We start from the raw sequence: 21,195 nt of genomic DNA, 5'->3' as shown, positions 1-21,195 counted from the left end.
CTTCTGTGTTACTACGTTTGTGGTTATCAACATGTACCTACATTAGCCTCCCTGCTTATTGGTAAGTGGGAACTTACTGATAAGCATTTGTGTTGTTGGGTTTGCTTTGGCGGTTTGCGACAGAGTGATGAGTACGGGGGACCATGGGTGTCGGGGCTCTTCGATTTTGTACGTTCATTGTGTTGGATTTGGTGATCGTTCCTGATTGAGATGCATGGCAGTGTGTGTGGGTAAAATTTTTAATTTGGGTAGGTTGTTTAGCCCCTTGCAATATTGGTAAGTGGGAGATTACCAATAAGCATTCTTGTTTTGTTATATTTTGGTGTTATTTGGGCGACAAGCGGGGCTGGTTGCTTTGAGTTCGTATCTCATCTTCTTTGTAATTTGGTAGTGGTTACGTTGATATATTCAGTCCCCTTATCTTTTGATAGGGTGCTTACTTTCGAGGGGCAATTCGATATAAGTTCTCAGCCCCCTTGCATCTCGATAGAAAGTAGCTAGTTAGAGGACAACTATTGGTTAGTAAATTGCTTTCAAGCCCCCTATTAAAGATAGGGTATTCTTTGTCGGGGCAATTTGTTGTGTTGATTTTAAATTTAGCCCCACTATTTTTTGATAAAAAATGATTTGCTAAAGACAATTAAAGTTGTGGTTTTGATTTCTAGCTCCCATCTTTGGTAGAGTATTTTTTGTCCTGAAATACTTTCAGGAGTTCGGTTATCTAGGCAAGGCTTTCATCCCACTTTTGTGTTGGTGGGCATTCCTAACTTGTGGCGCTTTGTTTTCTACAGGGATTCATTAATGTGTGGAATGACTTTCCTTATTCCTCTGCTATTTGATGGTGGTGAGACTGACCGTCATGCGTGTGATGAGGTTTTTGTCATGTATCAAGCATAATTGTCGACTTGCGTTAATTCCTCTGCTATTTAATGTGGTTATCGTCATGTAGGCATTAACTTTTACGAAGTGGCGGCTTACTGATGTGACAGTCCTTTTTAATTGATCTACCAATTCTCACTTTTCTGGGGGTAATTTCGTAATTTTCGTAGGTCTTTTTTTTCTACTGAGCGATTGCGGGAAACTGGTAATCATTTCCTTTAGTCTTCTGTGGTGTCGCTTGGGCTTCTAGACTCGTGTAAGGTCTATAAGAGGTAAATGCTCCGGAGGCCTTGTGCTTTTTTCTACATTTCTGTTATCAGTTTGTTCGTGCTCATTGTGTCTCTTTGATACCCCCTTCTAATTTATCTTCCCTTTCAATTTCTTCGGACCTTTTTATACTCAGCAATAGCGCCTCGTGCTCAAAAGAAGTTTGAATGTCCATTTGTTGAATTTATCAGAATCGTGGACACTACAGATATGCTTTCTGAGCGCAAGCCCGCTAAAACTGATGGTGGTGGGAAGGGTTTTTGGCCCCTATGCCAGTGTCAAGGGGCAAGGGTGGGGAATTTGATGCAATGGAGGGAAGGAGTTAATGTGCTTATACGGTCGTTTGGACCGTTCTATGTCATTTCGGTGCCATGAGCCGAGAACTGATGATTTGAAGTCGCCGGTAACTACTCAAGCTGGGTACGCTTCATATTGGAAAACCCTATGTTCTGCCAACTGTTCCATGATGTTGGGCTTCTTCGTTTCATCGTTTGTTTCATGGATCTTCCCGACAAGGAAGGGGTCAGCTATGTGAAGCCTCTTCTGGAGCATTGGTGGTGTTGTACTCACACCTTCGTGGGTGATTTTGGTGAATTTGGTATCATCGTTGAAGATGTTGCTACTCTGTTGGCTCTTCTGGTGATTTTGTAGAATCGCTTCCTGCCAATCTGTCTGACTTGCGCACGGAGCTGATGGAGGAGATACGCATTTTCAAGTCTCAAGTGGGTGAATCTGCGACCCATGGGAGGTGGCCGCTGGAGGCATGGGTAGCGTACTGGTTCGAGAGCAAGGGCATAGATGATATCATGATTTGAAAGGGGGACAACCAGTGCCATCTTGCAACATTCATCCTGTATGTTGCATCTTGGTTCCTGTTTCCTGATAACCAGATTATGGTCTTCGCACGATGTTGGTTCCCCTCTCCATTCTTGCAGTCGGTAGATATCAATTTCCATTGGCCTCGATGTTTGGGCTACCTATTTGACCAAATGGACGACACTATTCATCAAATAATGGATCCAAGCTACAAACGACACTGCTCATACATGTTCTCTCCATTTTTGTTCATGTTTGTTTGTGAATGGTTCCAACTCAGTGTTATTCCCCATCGGTTGTCTCCTTTGAATGTTGCTATTGCGACTCTGGAAGGGGGATCAAACCGAAGAACAAGCTTTGGGTCTTTGCCTGAGGGAAGTGGTGGCTCAGTGCCAAGAGGCTTAAGCAATTTGGGGTTACCGAGATCGAGCTGAAGCTGTCTTCTCTTGAAGGCTTTGTTTTGAGGTCGTACATTCAGGCCATTCACCACTCCATGCCGTTCTATATTGGTGCAAATGTCCCTGAGGATGGTGACCAACAGTGTGCTGTCGATGCCACCCATCCTCTCGCTCGTATGGCATGCCTCATTCTCTAGCCTGGGGTTCTTGCATATCTTGATCATGATGGAGAGGCGCAAGTGGCACCAACAGTGTCCTAATGGTTTTCTTCCTCATTTCGGTTATAATGATATGGGATCGCAATTTTTGCGGTCAACATGTGAGGATATTTTCTGGAATCATCGGAACGACATGGCATTTCCTGGTTTTTCTCATTTCCCTCGGGCTGGTTTCAAGAGGATTAAGGTTTGCAAGTCTCTGCAGTGGAGTTATTTGTACTCCCTTCTTGGCGGACTGCAACTATTCATGGTTGTTGATCCCCACCCTCGTCACGTGATGGCCCCACCACCGGGTCATGCAGCTGAATAGGGGGAGGGGGAAGCCCTTTCCCAATCCGGTGTCCCTCTGGTGGTGGTTCAAATTGATGCGGAGGAGCAGTAGTTCTTGGGTGTTGTTCGTAAGGGTAAGCACCCTACTGTTGAAGAGGGTGAAGGCAGTCGTCCCACTACCCAAAAGAGGCACAGGGCAGCAAGGGTTTCCCGGTCTTTCTGGCCATCAATGTGGGGGCCAGTTGATGAATCAGTCTCTTTCTAACGTCCTGGCACCCTAGGTAGACGAGCAACTGGTTGGAAAATGCTCCGCAAGAGCGTTTTGAGGGAGCTGTACAAGATCTTCCAGTTCCTTCTCCTGAGGTTGGGGAGGGAGTAGATACAGAATTGATGCAATCAGCGGTCCCGGTTCCTCTTGCTTTTGTAGTCACCATTACAGTTACCGGTGGGCGAGTGAAGAAGATGGCTCCCCGTCCTTGGAGGAAGGAGTTGGAGAGTTCTGGATTGGTAAGTTTGTATGGTTCTTGTTCGATTTATGTTTGGATTATTGCTTCTTCTATTTTTTTGTACCGACTGTGTTGTTGCAGTCATTTGTGTTGAAGCGGGTAGATGCTAGTGAGGCTGACCTTGAAGCTAAAATCCTACAAGTTCTACCTAAGGGCATTGTGGGTAAAGAGGTATGCGTGATTCGGTTGTTTATTTGATTCTTTAATATGTCCTGCTTACTTGTTCTGATCGTATCTTGTTTGCTTTGTTGCAGGAATTTTGCGATGTAAGTTTTACAGATGTTTTAGTGGCGCCTGTGACTAGGCACTTAGTATAAGACTTGAAGTCTTTGCAGCCCCCTATCAAGGGGTAGGAATTACTTGAGAAGCATTCCATCGACTTGGAGGGTGCAGGGGTTGATGGAGAGGGCGTTGTTGGCGATTTTGTGGCTGTCGAGCCTATGCGAGAGCAAGAGCCTCCCGTGATTGTGCAGGAGCAGCCCCCAGGAGTCTGGTGGACCAGACCAACGGCAGTTAGGAGGACCATCCAGCAGTTACAATGCTGGAGTATCCCTCCAGGAGTCCAGTAGATGAAACTGGTTGTGCCCAAAGGCCATCTGTTTTGGTATCAAAGCAACCCACTGGGGAAGAACACGAGTAGAGGGTTGCTGCCGTATTGCCTGAGCAGTCTCACGATGGTGACTGAATCTCGATGCGAGCAAGAGTCTGCACCTGTTGACCATGAGGAGCTTGCAACCTGTGGGTAGGTCTCAGTTATGCCACTCTAGTCTTCCAATGCTTTGATGGAGCAACATGTGTACCTAGAGACTCAATCCGAACCTGATCTGGTGGATGTTGAGATGGTTTCACCATCCGAGTCTTTGTCGTTTTCTGAGGAGCTTGCCTTAGTGCATCAAGAGTTAAAGGACTACTGCGAGAAGCATGAGCTCATGCCCATTGGTTACTCCATCTCTAATCTGGTCACCGTTTAGGGCATCCATAACCATGAGAAGTACATTGTTTCATGCTCTGTGGTGAAAACCGTGTCGCTCATTATTCAGAAGGGGTGGCTGTTGACTAGTGACCTTCCACCAGTGGTCATGGGAGCATCTTTGAACACAATAGTGGCAGTGATGAACTGCATTATGGATCAGTCAATTGATGAGCTCTCGTGGTCTCTTTTTTCCCATTGAATGAAGATGTACGCATTATTCGTCTCGATGGGCTTTAAAATGGATCGGATAAAGGAGAATGTTGTTCTCTTGGCATGTATTTTCTAGAAGGCTGGCTATAAGGGATCCAATCCTCTGACTACTCAAGCTTCCGATGAACTCTACCACTGGCAAAAGGTTGTCCAGGCCAATCTCTCAAAGGCTAAGGAGAAGATGAACACTTTGCTCGATGAAGCTTCTCACCAACAGAATATAATATGGCAATTCGAAGAGGAAGACAAGGAGATGTCAGAGATTCGAGCGCAATGCCGGAACTTGGAAGAGATAACCCGTATGAGGGAGTTGTACAAGGAGTAGAAATTTTGTTGTACTTTTATTTTATGTTAAGAAGTATGTCACTTTAATGAAAAGAAATGTTCATATTTTGTGTATGTTGTCTGCTATCTCTTTTGCCACTAATTCCTTGACGATTGTAGCCCTATGAATTTCTGCCGAAGTATTTGTGTTGAACTTAGTGTTAGTAGGCCCATTGGGCTGAGCGTAGTGCTAGTAGGCTCATTGGGCTGAACGTAGTGCTAGTAGGCCTCATTAGACCGAGTGTGTTCTTAGTAGCCCGGGCTCCAATTGGTTTGCTTGTGCTATTATTAGGGCCATTTATCAAATTGTGAAAACGGAAACATTAACTTTTGTAGTGGATGGGTAACTGTCGAGCTTAATAGTTCGTCATATATGTATATCTGGAAGGTGGCATCTTTGCGATGAACAGAATGTGCACCGTTACTGATAACCCTATGGATGGCTGATTGTGACTTTGTTACTGATAACCCTGCATTTTGATGCCTTAAGGGCATCAATTCAGGGGTATTTTCAGCCTTAAGGTAGTCAAAGTGCAACATTTTTCCAATTAAAATCAATTGTGTGACCTCTGAGAGTTTCTATGCAAATTATGTAGAAAATTGGGAAGTTTTTCATGGTTGAAGTGCAAACTTTGGGAAATTGGTGTGAAATCCAGTTGAGAGAGGGGGTATTTTTGTGAAAAACAGAAAGCAGGAGGGCGCCTCCTAGCTACTAAACCCAGTTTGGCGCCCCTCCTACTGTACTAGCATGCTCCCCACGCCTTAGCAAACCCTAGGGCGCCTTTTAACCAATTCTTTTCACTCTTAGCAAACCCTAACCACTCCTAACTACTAAATCCTCACCTTCCATCCATTCTAATCTCCACCATCCATTCTAGGGCACTCTCTTTTTAGCATTCTAACCCTAGGAGCCACCTAACTTCTAATCTTCACCATTCAGCCTTTAGCCATTAAATCTCAACCTTACATAATATTGGATGCCTTTTCCTTTTCTTCTTAGCCTTAGGATCACCCTAGAACCGTCCTAACCCTTCGTTCTAAACCCTAGGGCACCCATATTTTTGCTAAACCCAACTGTCGCCCCCCTCTTTCTCTCTATTCCTAGTTGTGTCCACCATTCTCTATAAAAAGGATCCCAGGGGCCCTGTAGAAGTGGTTGGTTAATTCACCCAAGTAAGAAGGAAGGCTAATCTTGAGAAGTTCAAGGGTAGAGGAAGAGGAGGACGCCTAGGCAAGAGGAGGGGTTCGTACTTGTAGTTCGCCAACAACACTACTGTAACCTCTGGATTTGAATCCCAACCATTTTTTCTTCAGTTTTAGAATTACTTTCTATTCTTTAATTTCCAGTTCATTTTTCCTTCCTGCAAATTTTACTTTTATTAGATTTAATTTGTACTTTATTTCTTTTCTACAGATCTGAAATTTGGCCAAGTAAGACGGAAGGCCTAGCTCGAGAAGTTCGAGGGTCAACGGCGAGATTCGGAGACAGCTACCTCTGATCAGATTACAGATTTTTGTTTCATTTCTTTCGTTTATTTATTTCTGTATTTATTTATGTTTCTGCACTTTCAACTTTTAGTATTGTTCGAATTCTATATTTTTCTAGTTTAATTAATTAATTCTTATATTTTTACAGCTCCCTCTTGTGTTCTCTTGTCCGGATTTGAGTACATATTATTTTTTCCCTCGCTTCCCTGTGGATTTGAGTACATATTAATTTTTCTAGTTTAAAATTAGAAATGTTTAAACTGGTGTTCCGAAGTGTTTAATGACGCGCTTCCGGACACACAAAGTTTTTGGCGATGGTGTCGGGGAAGCAACGGAGAAAATTTTTATTTGCTTTATCTGGATCTGTTTCATTATTTTTTTTTTTGTTTTCGTTTGATTACTTGATCCGTTATCTCAGTTTAATTCTTGTTTTTCTTTGATTCTACAGGACGAAATAGTGAAAGGTGGGGTACCAGAGCATTGCGGGATTGCGGGACAGAAGAGAAGAGAAGAGAAATTGGATTGCGTTTCAGGTATAGTCGTCCCGTTTTATTTTTAATTTTTTTGTTTTTATTTTCAAACTCTTTTTTTTATAGAATAGTGATTTTTGAATTTTTAATTATTTTTTTATTATTTTTCTTCATTTTTGTTTCTAGATCTATTCTTCTTTTCTATTTAATTTTAATTTCTTGTTTGAATTTCTATCTTCTTAGGTTTGTGTTTTTCTTTTATTTAAAAAAAAAATCCTTTTTCGTTTATTTTATTTTATTTATTGCCACATAATTTTATTTTTGTTTATTTTATTTTCGATTTAATTTTTAGAATAGCAATTTTCTTGTTAGAGTTTATTTTGGTAGTTGTTAATCTTTTTAGCATAATTATTTATGTTATTTTTGTTTGTTATAATTATTTGTTGCCTTATTTAATTTCCTTTTTATTGGTGCATTAATTGAATAATCAATTGTTAAAAAAAAGAAATTGTCAAAATTTTCAAATTTTGAATTTAAATTTCAAATTTTGAATTTAAATTTCAAATTTTGAAGTTTAAATTTAAAATTTCGAATTAAAAAAAATAAAAAAAAAATTTAAAAATTAAAAGATAAATAAATAAATAAATAAAAAATAAAATAAAATAAAATAAAATAAAATAAAATAAATTTAATTTTTGCATTCCAACCTTTAGGGTTTCATATTCTAGAGCATGCATCATATAGGTTTATTTAATTGATTATCATAGCTAGTTGTGAATGTGTTAGGTTTTCCTTCTTTTTATTATTTTAATTGCTTCTCTTGCTTAGTTTATTTTATTCTTTTATGTTATATTGCTGAATTGCATCTTAGAAATAATTGTTCATGCATTGTAGTTAGTTGCATTTTGTTGTGTTTATTTTGTCTTTCCGTTAATTCATTTAAGGGCATCCAACCTAAATAAGATAAGGTGGGGATTTCATCACCCTTCCTTGGCCCAAAAATCACCACCATTCACGTGCGGTTCACCCTAACCCTAATTTAAAATTTGGATAGAAAGATCCTTTAGGGAAGCCTCACATTTGGTTCAAAGGTGTGTTGGATTTTAGGAGAGCTTGAAATTATTTTCCATAACTAGCCGTTGGTGTCTAAGGAAAGAGGTTAAATGGCTAAGCCTAAGTGGGTTTTGTGGTTACTTAATTTGGTCCTTGCAAGAGCAAGGGGAGCCTCCCACATCCCCACCTCTTACATGGCTAACCAAAGGAAGTGGTATAATTCCAAGTGAACAAAAGGATTCACATTAGTTGAACCACTAGTTTAGGAAACCCTAGGTCAGCCCTAGGTCGTGTGGTTGATTTGCTTGCATTTTTTTTTTAAATTTAAAAATTCAAATTTGAATTTAAATTTCAAAATCCAAATTTGAATTTAAATTTCAAATTTCAAAAAAAAGCAAAAAAAAAACAAAAAAAATTAAAAAAAATCAAATTTGAATTTAAATTTCAGGAATTTAAATTTCAAACTTTAAATAAAAATTAAAAAAAAAGAAAAAGATAAAAATAATTTAAAAATTCAAATTTGAGTTTAAATTTTAGAATTAAATTTCAAAATTTAAATTTGAAATTAAAATTCAAAATTTAAATTTCAAATTTCAAAAAAAGGGGGTTAAAAGAAAATGAATTCAATGGCTGGAGTTTGTGGAATGAGAAACTACTTCCAATTTGAGGCACACATAGATTGGAACCATGTGTCTCGACAATTGGACAAGACTAATGGGATGGCCCACAGAATTCACCACGTCCTTGCATATCGTCAACAAAGTGGCCCATACCCAACCTTGTCATCCAAATCAACATGTTCCATCTGTTCAAGCCTGACCCATCATGTGAGTCAAAGCCCTGTGGCGGGCCCATGTCAACCGATCATTCCAGAGCAAATACATGCAGCTAACGGATTTCTCCAACCCAATGTTACCCCATCCTTTAGTCCATATAACCCTGGGTGGAAAAATCAACCCAATTTCTCCTATTGGGCCCAAGCCCAAGAAACCACCCTACCAGATGTGCAGTTTCAATGGTCTGCAGCTCAGGCTCACTGTGAGTATAGTGATTACCCTGGGACCCCAGCCGGTTCAACCTTATCAAACCGATTCATTTGATGATAGGTTTTTGCAGCTCCAATAGCTGATCTTAGCTCATCAACAATCAATCCTAAAATTAGAGAGCCAAGTAATTCAGCTTAGGGAAGGTAACCTACAATGGAAAAATAATTCAATGCTCAGTCAACCGGTTGTAAACCCCAGAGACGAATCCTTAGGTCTTCCCCAATACCAAGATCCTACAACCTTTAATACCCCAGAATTAGAAAATGCTGAAGAAACCTCAGCTTTTCAAAGGAGGAAAAGTGTGAAGACCTGTATGAGTCTAGAAGTCCTTCTGCCTACCCAGAAAAGAATAAGAATTGTTGTATGATAGATGTAAAAAGAAACCCTGGAGAAACCAATCTAGTCATAGTAGATGACCCGATGGAGGAAGCTAATGCCATAATGAAGTCTCCTCACCCATTTCAATCTTGGCCTACTCTTGAACCTCTACCAAAACTAAAGGGTGAACCACCTGTGCCTTCTCTGGAATCTCCCCCACAACTGAAACTAAAACCCTTATCAGACTCCCTTAAGTATGTGTTTTTAGGACCCGACCAAACACTGCCGGTGATCATAGCCGCAGACTTAACCCCTAGACAGGAAGAGAAACTGATTGATGTATTAAAGAAGTATAGGGGTGCAATTGGTTGGTCAGTAGCTGATCTGAAGGGTATCAGTCCGTCCATCTGTATGCACCATATTTACACAGAGGAAGGTGCCAAACCTAGTAGGGAGATGCAAAGAAGTTTAAATCCAAATATGAGGGAGGTGGTCAAACAAGAAGTAGTTAAGTGGTTAGATGCAGGTATTATCTACCCGATATTGGATAGCAGTTGGGTAAGTCCTACGCAAGTGGTGCCTAAGAAAGCTGGACTCACCATGGTCACTAATGATCAAGGTGAAATCATCCCTACCCGACTACGGGATGGCGTGTGCATCAACTTTAGGAAACTCAATGCAGTCACAAAAAAGGACCACTTCCCTTTGCCCTTCGTTGACCAAATTTTAGAAAAACTCACTAGGCAAAAATATTTCTACTTCTTAGATGGGTATTCTAGGTACAACCAAGTGGCCATTTACCCTGAAGACCAAGAGAAAATAACTTTTACCTGCCCTTATGGAACATTCGCCTTCTGACGAATGCCATTTGGATTATGTAATGCACCAACAACCTTTCAGATGTGTATGACGGAAATTTTCTCGAAAATGGTGGGTGATTTCTTGGAAATATTTATGGATGATTTCTCGTTCTTTGGGGATTCATTCGAATCATGTCTCGAACACTTACAAAATGTTCTTCAACGATGTATCGAGACAAACTTGGTCCTCAATTGGGAGAAGAGTCATTTTATGGTCAAAGAAGGCATTGTTTTAGGCCATATAGTTTCTAAACGGGGTATTGAGGTGAATAAAGCAAAAATTGACCTAATCTCTAAATTCCCACCTCCTACCTCTGTCAAACAAATCCGCTCATTTCTTGGACATGCTGGTTTCTATTGTAGGTTCATTAAGGACTTCTCCTAGATTTCAGGCCATTGTGCAACCTTCTAGCAAAAGATGTCCCATTCAGCTTTGATGACGCATGTCCCGACTGGTCTTTGCCCTTTGAAATCATGTGTGATGCCTCCGACTATGCTATTTGAGCTGTTTTGGGACAAAGGGTGGATAAATGTCATGTGGTGATCTATTATGCAAGTCGTACCCTCTCGGAAGCCCAATTGAATTATACCATCACAGAGAAAGAATTGTTAGCTGTAGTGTTTGCTCTGGAAAAATTTCGCCCATACTTATTAGGCACCAAAGTAGTTGTCTACTCTAATCACTCGGCCCTAAGACATTTGTTGTCTAAGAAAGAAGCCAAACCTAGGCTCATCAGATGGATCCTTTTGTTGCAAGAATTTGACCTTGAGATTCAGGATAAAAAGGGCTCAGAAAATGTAGTAGCTGATCATCTGTCCCGAATTCAAATTGAAAAGAGCAAGCCCATCCATGACTATTCCTTCCCAGATGAGCACCTTTTAGCTGTCTCTCATTGTGCTTCCCTGTGGATATGACCCGTTCTCACCCATTTACTACGTTAGTAGTTGTTTGAGAATCGGAAAAAAAATTATAAATGTTTAAACTGGTGTTCTGAAGTGTTTAACGACGCTCTTCTGGAAACACCAAGTTTTTGCAACAATTTCCTATTTAACAATTAATTATTCAATTAAACAACTAAAAGAAAAGAAGTTAAATAAAGCAACAAATACTAATTGCAAACAGAAAATAAAACAAAAATTAATTGTGCTCCCCTGTGATATGCCCATATTGTCAATTACTAAGAATGAAAAAGACAAGTTCTTTTCCTAACTCAAATACTACTTCTGGGAAGAACCCGAGCTTTTTCGTATCTGTTCGGATGAAGTGGTCCGATGATGTGTCCCCGAGTCTGAACACCAAATCATTCTTAACTTTTGTCATACTCTAGCTTGTAGGGGAACTTTTCGGGAAAGAAAATTGCGGCCAAAGTTCTGCAGAGTGGGTTTTACTGGCCGAGTTTATTTAAGGATGCTCATGTCTTTAGCCAAAATTGCCTGAGATGCCAATCTGTCGGGAATATGTCCTGAAGAGACATGATGGCACTTAACCCTATTCTAGCTGTAGAAATTTTTTATGTTTGGGGTATTGATTTCATGGGACCGTTTCTGCCATCATCTGGTCACGAATACATCCTTGTGGCCGTTGATTATGTGTCAAAATGGATTGAGGCAGTAGCAACCTGGACCAATGATCACAAAGTTGTAATGAAATTTCTTCAAAAGAACATTTTCTCTAGGTTTGGATGTCCGCGAGCAATCATCAGTGATGGGGGGTCGCACTTTACTAACGCGCAATTCCGTGCTTTGCTCCGTAAGTATGGAATCACCCACAAGATAGCCACCCCCTACCATCCCCAAACAAATGGTCAAGTGGAAGTGTCCAATAGGGAAATTAAAAGTATTATGCAAAAGTCCATTAAGCCCGACTAAAAAGATTGGTCCGACAGACTGGATGATGCACTTTGGGCTTATCGGACTGCATACAGAACTCCCATTGGAATGTCTCCTTATAGGCTGGTTTTTGGTAAAGCATGTCACCTTCCCGTCGAATTAGAATATTGATCTTATTGGGCCATCAAGAAGTTCAATCTTGACCTAGGCCAAGTTGGATCCCACCGGGCCCTGCAATTAAGTGAACTAGAGGAATTGCGCAATGAGGCTTACGAAAGCTCACGCATTTGTAAAGGCAAAACAAAAGCCTTCCATGATAAGTACATTTCAGGAAAAACTTTTGAACCAAATCAAAAGGTTTGGCTTTTTAATTTTAGGCTGCGCTTGTTCCCTGGTAAATTAAGGTCTAGGTGGGATGGGCCGTTTATTGTGGAAAAAGTGTTTCCATATGGTGCAATTAAAATCGTTGATTCAAAGAATGGAAGCACATTCAAAGTCAATGGTCAAAGACTTAAACCATATGTAGAAGGAGTCTCTGAGAGCGGAAAGGTTAAGAAGACAGGTTTAAGTGATCCAAAAGGAAGTGAGTAAATGTGTCTCGCTGAAGACGTTAAACTTAGCGCTGATTGGGAGGCAACCAAACATAATTTTTTCAGTTAATTTTAGGATTAAAGTTTTTTTCTTGATTCAAGACCAGGTGGCATACCTTGAACCCCTCAGGAAAACCCTACTCGTTGTTCCCTTTGGTCCAAATCTTTTTTGCATCATTCTAGTCATGCCATTAGGGACAATGGCATTTCAGTTGCAGGGTGAGGAAAGAGAGAGAAAAAAATGAAAAAAAAATCATGAAGATAAGCCTTTAAATATGTAGAACTAAAATTTCACTAAAATTTTTAAAATTTTCCATTAAAAGAGATTCCCAAACATAAAAATTTAAGGAAACTGATAAAAGAACATTGAATTCTGTAGAAATTGGTAGCAAGTGATAGGAGTCAAAATTGGTCTTGTTTGAATATTGTCAAAACTGTTAGACAAAATTCTTCAAATTGTTAAGAGACAGTGGACTACCCTGAACAGTGTTGTAAAAAAAAGGAAAAAAAAAGGGGGATAAAAGGTCAATGGATACCCTAGACTTAGTAACCGGGTCTCTTCACCTAAGTCAAGTGTCGAGATTCGTGTCAAACGGAAAAGGGAATGCCAAAGACACTTACCTAACACTTACTAACTGGGTCTCTTCACCTAAGGCAAGTGTCGGGATTCGCGTAAAAGGGTGAAAGGTAACAATAAAAATAAGTTTAGGGGTAGAAATCTGCTGTCAGAAATAATAAGAAGAATACCTATCTGATTTTAAAATCAATCTCATCTTATCAAGATAGTTTGCAAATGGAAGGGTAAATAAGACTTTTTAAGCCATGTTTCTGTAATATTCAAAACAAGACAATTTTACCCCAAAAGCTTAATTCCGATCTATACAGAGTTTGAGAATGCTAGAATCAGGATGCTTGATTCATTCTGTTAGGGATGATCTTGAGATGGGAAGGATCTATGCTCAGTGTAATTTTAAGGCTGCATTGCTAAGGGACTAGCAATGGTTAAGTTGGGGGATGTGATAACCCTGCATTTTGATGACTTAAGGGCATCAATTCAGGGTTATTTTCGGCCTTAGGGTAGTCAAAGTGCACCCTTTTTCCTGTTAAAATCAATTGTATTACCACTGAGGGTTTTTGTGCAAATTATGTAGAAAATTGGGAAGTTTTCATGGCTGAAGTGTAAATTTTGGGAAGCTGGTGTGAAGTCCAGCTGAGAGAGGGGGTGTTTTTGTGAAAAACTGAAAGCAGGAGGGCGCCTCCTAGCTACTAAACCCAGTTTAACGCCCCTCCTACTGTATTAGCATGCTCCCCACGCCTTTAGCAAACTTTAGGGCGCCCTTTAACCCATTCTTTTCACTCTTAACAAACCCTAACCGCCCCTAACTGCTAAATCCTCACCATCCATCCCTTCTAATCGCCACCATCCATTCTAGGGCACTCTCTTTTTAGCATTCTAACCCTAGGAGCCACCTAACTTCTAATCTTCACCATTCAACCTTTAGCCATTAAATCCCAACCTTACATAATATTGGGTGCCTTTTCCTTTTCTTCTCAGCCTTAGGATCACCCTAGAACCATCCTAACCCTTCATTCTAAATCCTAGGGCACCCATATTTTTTCTAAAACCCAGCTGCCGCCCCCCTCTTTCTCTCTATTCCTAGTTGTGTCCACCATTCTCTATAAAAAGGACCCCAGGGGCCTTGTAGAAGGGGTTGGTCAACTCACCCAGGTAAGATGGAAGGCTGATCTTGAGAAGTTCAAGGGAAGAGGAAGAGGAGGATGCCCTGGCAAGAGGAGGGGTTCCTACTTGTAGTTTGCCAACAACATTACTGCCACCTCTAGATTTGAATCCCAACCATTTTTTCTTCAGTTTTAGAATTACTTTCTATTCTTTAATTTCCAGTTCCTTTTTCCTTTTGCAAATTTTACTTCTATTAGATTTAATTTGTACTTTATTCCTTTTCTGCGGATCTAAAATTTGGCCAGGTAAGACAGAAGGCCTAGCTCGAGAAGTTCGAGGGTCAACGGTGAAATCTGGAGACTACTACCTTTGATCGGATTACAGATTTTTATTTCATTTATTTCGTTTATTTATTTCTGTATTTATTTATGTTTCTACACTTTCAACTTTCAGTACTATTCGAATTCATTATTTTTCTAGTTTAATTAATTAATTCGTATATTTCTGCAACTCCTTGTGTTCTCTTATCCGAATTTGAGTAGATATTAATTTTCCCCTCGCTTCCCTGTGGATACGAGTCGTTCTCATCACTTTACTGCGTTAGTAGTTGTTTGAGAATCGGAATAAAATTAGAAATGTTTAAACTGGTGTTCCGAAGTGTTTAACGATGCGCTTCCGGACACACCAGTTACCACCTGGATTTATGTCACTTAGATACGATGGTATGTATTGCTCATTGCAATTACAAGCTTTTTCTAATTGTAGTTAGGCCACTACCATTTTGTTAGTGGCATGCTATGCTATGTTTTATAAAATATCTCATCGCATGTGTGGTCCTTTTGAACCGTTGCAGAATGGCTTGTTCATTTCAACATGCCTCAAAATACTGAATGTTTGTAGTATTTCATCTCGCTTGAGTGTGCTAAGTAATAAGATTCATTGCTATGCTTGTTGTTGCTACAACTTTTTGTTTCCATTGTCACTCATAGACCTTGGGGTTTCCACGATCTTCCTGGGTTTGGCAAGGCATGTTACCACATTTGGGAAGACTAAGTCTTGGGAATTATCATCGCACCTGGTGATTCCAAGGCTTTCCTGGGTTTGTTGGTGTAAGTTGTCGCACTTTAGATGGATAAGTGTTGGGAATTTTCATCATGCCTGATGTTGTGAAGGCTTTCCTGGGGTTGCCAGAGTACATGTCATTATGCCTAGGGTTAACAGGGTAATTTATCGTCTCTTGGAAAGTTTAGTATTAAGGTTTGTCATCACACCTAGGTTACCAAGGCCTTCCTAGGTGGACCAGGGAATATGTCATTGCATTTTATATAAATCGGTGATGGGATTTTGTCATCGCACTTGGTATTACCATTGCTTTCCTGGGTGTTGCCCTGGTACATGTTATTACTTGTTAGGAAGCTCAATGTTTGGACCTATCATCACACCTAGTGTAGCCAGGGACTTCTTAGGGATGCTAGGGTATATTTATTATCGCACTTGAGGTTGCCAAGGCCATCCTGGGTGGATCGGGGAATATGTCATTGCGCTTGGGGTTGCCAGGGCCTTCCTGGCCGACCAGGGTATATGTCATCGCGCCTGGGGTTTCCAAGGTCTTCCTGGCAGACCAGGGTATATGTCATCATGCCTGGGGTTGCCAGGGCCTTCCTAGCGGACCAAGCTATATGTCATTGCGCCTGGGGTTGCTAGGGCCTTCCTGGAGGACCAGGGTATATGTTATCGTGCCTGGGATTTCCAAGGCCTTCTTGGTGGACTAGGGTATATGTCATCACTCCTAGGGTTTCTAGGACCTTCCTAGCGACCAGGGTTTATGTCATTCTCTTGGGGTTTCCAAGGTGTTCCTAGCAAACCAGGGTGTATGTCATCGCTCCTAGGGTTTCCAGGGCTTTCCTAGAGAACAAGGGTATATGTCATTGCACCTAGGGTTGCCAGAGCCTTCCTGGTGAACCAGGGTATAGATAATAGGCACAATTGTAAAAGAGAACTTTGATTAATTTATTCAAGATTGATGATATGTATAAAAGAAACATGACATGTTTTATTCAAGATTGATACTATGTACAAAATAGACAACCATGCTATGTTCAAGAATTCACATGTAAATTTGATAAAGTTTACATCATTACTCATTATACAACTTCAACTAGTGACCATTCACTATCTCATCTTGTTCATCTATAGCTATATCTTTTAGTACATAACACCCTATTGGATGAGCTTCTTGAATGATGTAAGGACCAACCTAGTTAGGTCCAAACTTGCCAGCTGATTTACCTTGTCTGACACCCTATTGGTTTGGGGCTTTAATAGTTTATTGAAGTTGAAGGCCATGACTATTTGTATGTAATTTTCTTCTTCAATGATTTTTCTCTAGCCTCCTCTATGCATTCTAGTTTATCGCTAAGCAATTGGTCCATGTCATCTATCTGGAAGTGTTTTCCCATTACATAGGCTACTCTTGTGGACACTATTTCTATCTCCACCAGTAGAATTGCTTCCTGGCCATATACCAAAGAATAAGGTGTTGCCTGTGTACTCTTTCTGATTGTTGTGTGATATTCCCAAAGTGTTTTAGACAACTTATCTACCCAATCCTTTTGGTTCTTGGACACCATCTTGCTTAGCATCTTCAACAGGGTTTTGTTGGTTGCCTCTGCTTGTCCATTCCCTTGTGGGTAATAGGTTATGGATGTGCCCAATCGTGCCCCGTATTGACCCAATAGGTCCTAGACTTCTTGGTTTTTGATTGATAACCCATTGTCCATCAGAATCCTCATCGGGACCCAAACCAATGGACTATATGCTACCTTAAAAAGTTTGCAATGTTCTCTGCACAAATTCTCCTTAGTGGTATGGCCTCTGCCCACTTTGTGAAGTAGTCCGTAGCTACTATGATGAAGCAATATCCCCATGAAGGTGGGTGTATTTTTCCTATCAAATCTACCCCCAGGTATGGAAAGGCCACGATGTGATGATGGGGTAGAGGTCATTGGCTGGACAGTGTATCCTTTCGCCATGTACTTGGCATTTGTGGCACCATCATAAATGCTTTTGGGTATCTTCTAGCAATGTAGGCCAATACAAGCCTAAGTGTAGGATGTGTTTGTGTAAGGCCATTTGTCCTTGGTGTAGGGCTGGTTTAGAACTATGGGTTTCATCTAGTGCTTCTTCTATTTCCTCACTAGCTAAGCACCACAGAGGTTTCCCTATGCAAGATTTTTTGTACAACACTCCATCATGCAGATAGAATCTTTTGGCTTTGGCTAAGAGTTTTCTTCTCATAACTGGGTCGACTGGTGTGGTGTTGTTTTCAATATATTCTATGTACATGTTTCTCCAATCTGCATCACCTACTTTGAGGCACTCATTCTTGTCTGCCTCAGGTAAACATTTTTCATAATCATTTTGAGCCTTAGCCGCATATGTTTTCATCTTTGGCGAGTAATACCCAACCTCTGTAATCTCCTGTAAAATGTTGCAGTAACATCTCCATAGTAAGTTCTGAGTTTCATTCAAGACTACTTCTGCCTCTTTGGGACCTAAGCATCTTGCCCTGACTCCATCTGCCATTTTGTGGTATAACACTCCACTCACCAGTTGGAACCTTAGTAAGACTTTTCCATCATGCATTGCCTTTATCGGGTTACTCAACTTCTGTATTATTTTGTGTCTCCAATCATCCTCTTTTATGTCATCTTTTGTTTCAACCTAGTGTCCTAGTCTTTCTGTCGATGGTTCATAATGCATCTGGATTGTTATGTTGATTGGGTTCACACTCGGCTGTATTTTGGATCCCAGTGTGGCTAATGCATCGGCTTATCTATTTTTTACTCTATTCTAGTGCTCATAGGTTACTTCAAGTCTCTAGTTAACCTCTGGATCTGTGTTGTATATGGCAAGATCGTCTACTCCTTCACTGTTGTGCTACCATCCATCTGCCCAATTACTAATTTAGAGTCCCCTATTACTTTTACTTTCTTTGCTCTGGAGTCCCTGGCTATATTGTTAGACTCAATACTAGTGCCTCATAGTCTGCTATGTTGTGTGAATAGGGGAACTGTAATTTGAAGGACTAAGATGAAGTATCTCTGGTAGGTGAAGTCAATGTGACTTCGGCTCCTGTGGAGGTGTTTGTATTGCTCCCATCAAAGGTCAGGGTCCACTCTCCATCTTCCACTACTGCTATGATGGGTAGTTCTTCAAGTACCTCTTCAGAGATGGGAAGTTATCATCGGTTGGGAAGGCAGCTAGGAGGTTTGTGACCGCTTGGCACTGAATTGCCTTTGGCTAGGTGTACTCAATGCTATACTCATTTAGTTGCATCATCCACTTCATAAGTCTCCCTGAGAGTGGAGGTCTCTCTATGAAGTACTTGATTGGATCGCTCCTTGCAATCAACTTCACCTTTTGGCCTAGGATGTAGTGTGTGAATTTCTGTGTGGTGGAAACTAATGCCAAATCTGCCGCTCCATATGGGAGTAGTTCTTTTCTGCTGGCTTTAGGGTTCTATTGACATATATTGGACACTCAATACCCTCATCATTTTCATGGGTTAACAGACACCCGACGACCTTTGAATTTGATGCTATGTACACCTTGAAGTCTCAACCACTCTTCGGAGGTGACATGGTTTGGGCTTTGAACAAATTTTGTTTCAACTGGTTGAAGGAATTTTGATGTTCGTTGACCATTTGTACTCTATCGACTTCTTGGTCAACTTCAGTAGGGGCATTGCTGCAAGTCCCAAGCCGAGGTTAAACCTTCTAAGGTAGGAGGATTTCCCTAGGAAGGTTATTAGTTGTGACTTAGTGTTTGGGGGGGGGGTAGGTCTAGGACTACTTTTACCTTTACCTCATCTAGGTGGATCCCAGTTTGGCCAACTGTACACTAAACACACACTTCATTGGGTTAAGCCTTAGGTTAAAGGCCTGCATCTAGTGGACACCTTTCTAAGTACGTTAGAGTGGTCTTTTCTTTTCTTTGCTTTCACTACTACGTCACCTACATAGCACTCAATCTCCTTATGCATCATGTCATGGAATGCACTCATCATTGCTTTCTGGTATGTGGCTCCAACATTCTTCAAGCCTAAGGGCATCATCTTGTAGTAGAAATTCCCGATTAGCATTCTAAATGCTTTGTGTGGTGCATCTACAAGGTCCATGTATATCTAATTATATCCACTGTAGGCATCTAGGAAAGAGAACAACTAGTTCCTAACTTTTGAATCAATGAGGATATCCATATTCGACAACAAGAACTCGTCTTTAGGGTAGGCCCTGTTCAGGTCCCTGAAGTCAACACAACACCTAGGGTAGGGGAGGGAAAAGTTAGTATACTAATTTCTTTTTGATGACTGTAAGCTAATGTGCCAGGATCTGGGCACTAACCTTAGTTGTCCATTCTTCTTTTTGGCTGGAACTACATTAGCTAACCACGGTGGGTGAGTGATGGGCTAGATGAAGCCTACTTTTAGAAATCATTCAACCTCCTCTTTGATTTTTAGTTCTATTTCCAACTTGAAGATCCTCTGTGGTTGTTTCATAAGTTTAAATTTAGGATCGATGCATAGTGAGTGTTTGACTAGTTCCACATCCAATCTGGAAATCTGTCAGGCAAAAATTTCATGGAATTCTATTGATATGAGAGAAAACATAGTTCAGTTTCGTTTTAACATGCGTCCTAATTTTGTGATGGGGGAAAGAAAGGATTTTGTACCTTTCAAAAGATCTAGTAGACTCTGTTTTTCCTTAAGTTCTAATATGTTTGAGATATATAATGACCTTCTCTCTGCTCCTTCTGCGGCCATATTGACCTCTTCTAGTGGTTCTTCCACAGCATCAATGGAATCCTACATGTGCTAGGTGGCGTGTGGAATTCATAGTAGTACTCTACAATTTCTTTATATTTCCCCTTTTATTTAAGTGGTCTTTAGTATTTCTTTATGTTTCTAATTGTATGCACAAACATTTTTGTGTTGTACCTTTGGTTCTAGTGGGTTTTGTTTTGTTTGTTCACAATCCTTTTGCGACCAGATCATCGCGATGTCCTTTTGCGAAGATGGTACGAAAAAATAATTCTGATTGAGGAAACTTTTAGAATGCATGCATATATTTATTTATTTGTGGAGACATGTAGTTTACAATAATCATTTGATTTTAGTGAGCATGGTATATGTGACAAATAATAATAATAAAGTCATACCTCAGGGCCTTGTTAATGGCTGGCATATCGGCATCCTCATACTCTTCCATGATCATGTAATAACTCTACCCATTTTCGTTGGAGACCTGCACACACCTAGACCGCTTCTTTCTCTTGGGCGTTGGAGGAGGCTCACTTACTAGGCTTGGCATCTGTATGCTTTCCACCTTGGCCACTCTAGTCTCACCTTCTTCAGCCAGCTATTTGTTGTATATCATGTCCTGGAGGTGAGTCTCAGTTATGTCAAACGAGACGCGGGTTGCTGGGATCCTCACTACATGACCTCTGTATTTGGCCTTGATGCATTTATGATACGTTGATGGAACTAGGGCCAAGCCATGTATCAATGGCCACCCCAACAGAGTGTGATATATTGTCCATCCCAAGATCACCTGGAACTCTTGGTTGATGGTGAATGGCCCAATGGCAACTGATAGCTCAATGGACCCCTCTATGACAGATGCATTACCATTGAAGTCTGTAACCTCCATAGGCAATCCCTTAACTGTCTCCTTTTGAATGTTCATCAATTATAGAGTGTGGATAGATATCAATGATGTGGTTCATTGTGACATTAGCAAGTGCACTAGCCGTTCAAGTAGTAAAGTTGTGAATAGAGTATCATTCCCACGAGGATTTAGGAAACAATTACTAATACTAATTTGGTCAATTCTTATTTGATTAACAAAAAGTATAACTTTATTCAAAAACTAAAATCCTAAGCTAAAATCTATCTAAAACATTGGCTCAAATGCCTTCAATTCAAGTTAGAAGAGTAA

At 40.5% G+C, this 21,195-nt stretch overlaps 1 long non-coding RNA gene across 1 annotated transcript; it reads left to right on the top strand.

Moving 5' to 3' along the window:
• The first annotated feature begins 1,189 nt into the window (after positions 1 to 1,189).
• Positions 1,190 to 4,936, top strand: LOC148790813 (uncharacterized). Its single transcript, XR_016077744.1, has 3 exons — positions 1,190 to 3,355; positions 3,436 to 3,525; positions 3,609 to 4,936. It is a non-coding gene; the product is annotated as an uncharacterized LOC148790813 (long non-coding RNA).
• Positions 4,937 to 21,195: the final 16,259 nt, after the last annotated feature.

The sequence above is a fragment of the Nelumbo nucifera genome, chromosome 6, assembly GCF_055504915.1.
Source record: "Nelumbo nucifera cultivar China Antique chromosome 6, China Antique-T2T, whole genome shotgun sequence".
NCBI lineage: Eukaryota > Viridiplantae > Streptophyta > Magnoliopsida > Proteales > Nelumbonaceae > Nelumbo > Nelumbo nucifera.
Note: the sequence above shows the minus strand (reverse complement) of the source record. Positions and strands in the feature narration are given on the sequence as shown.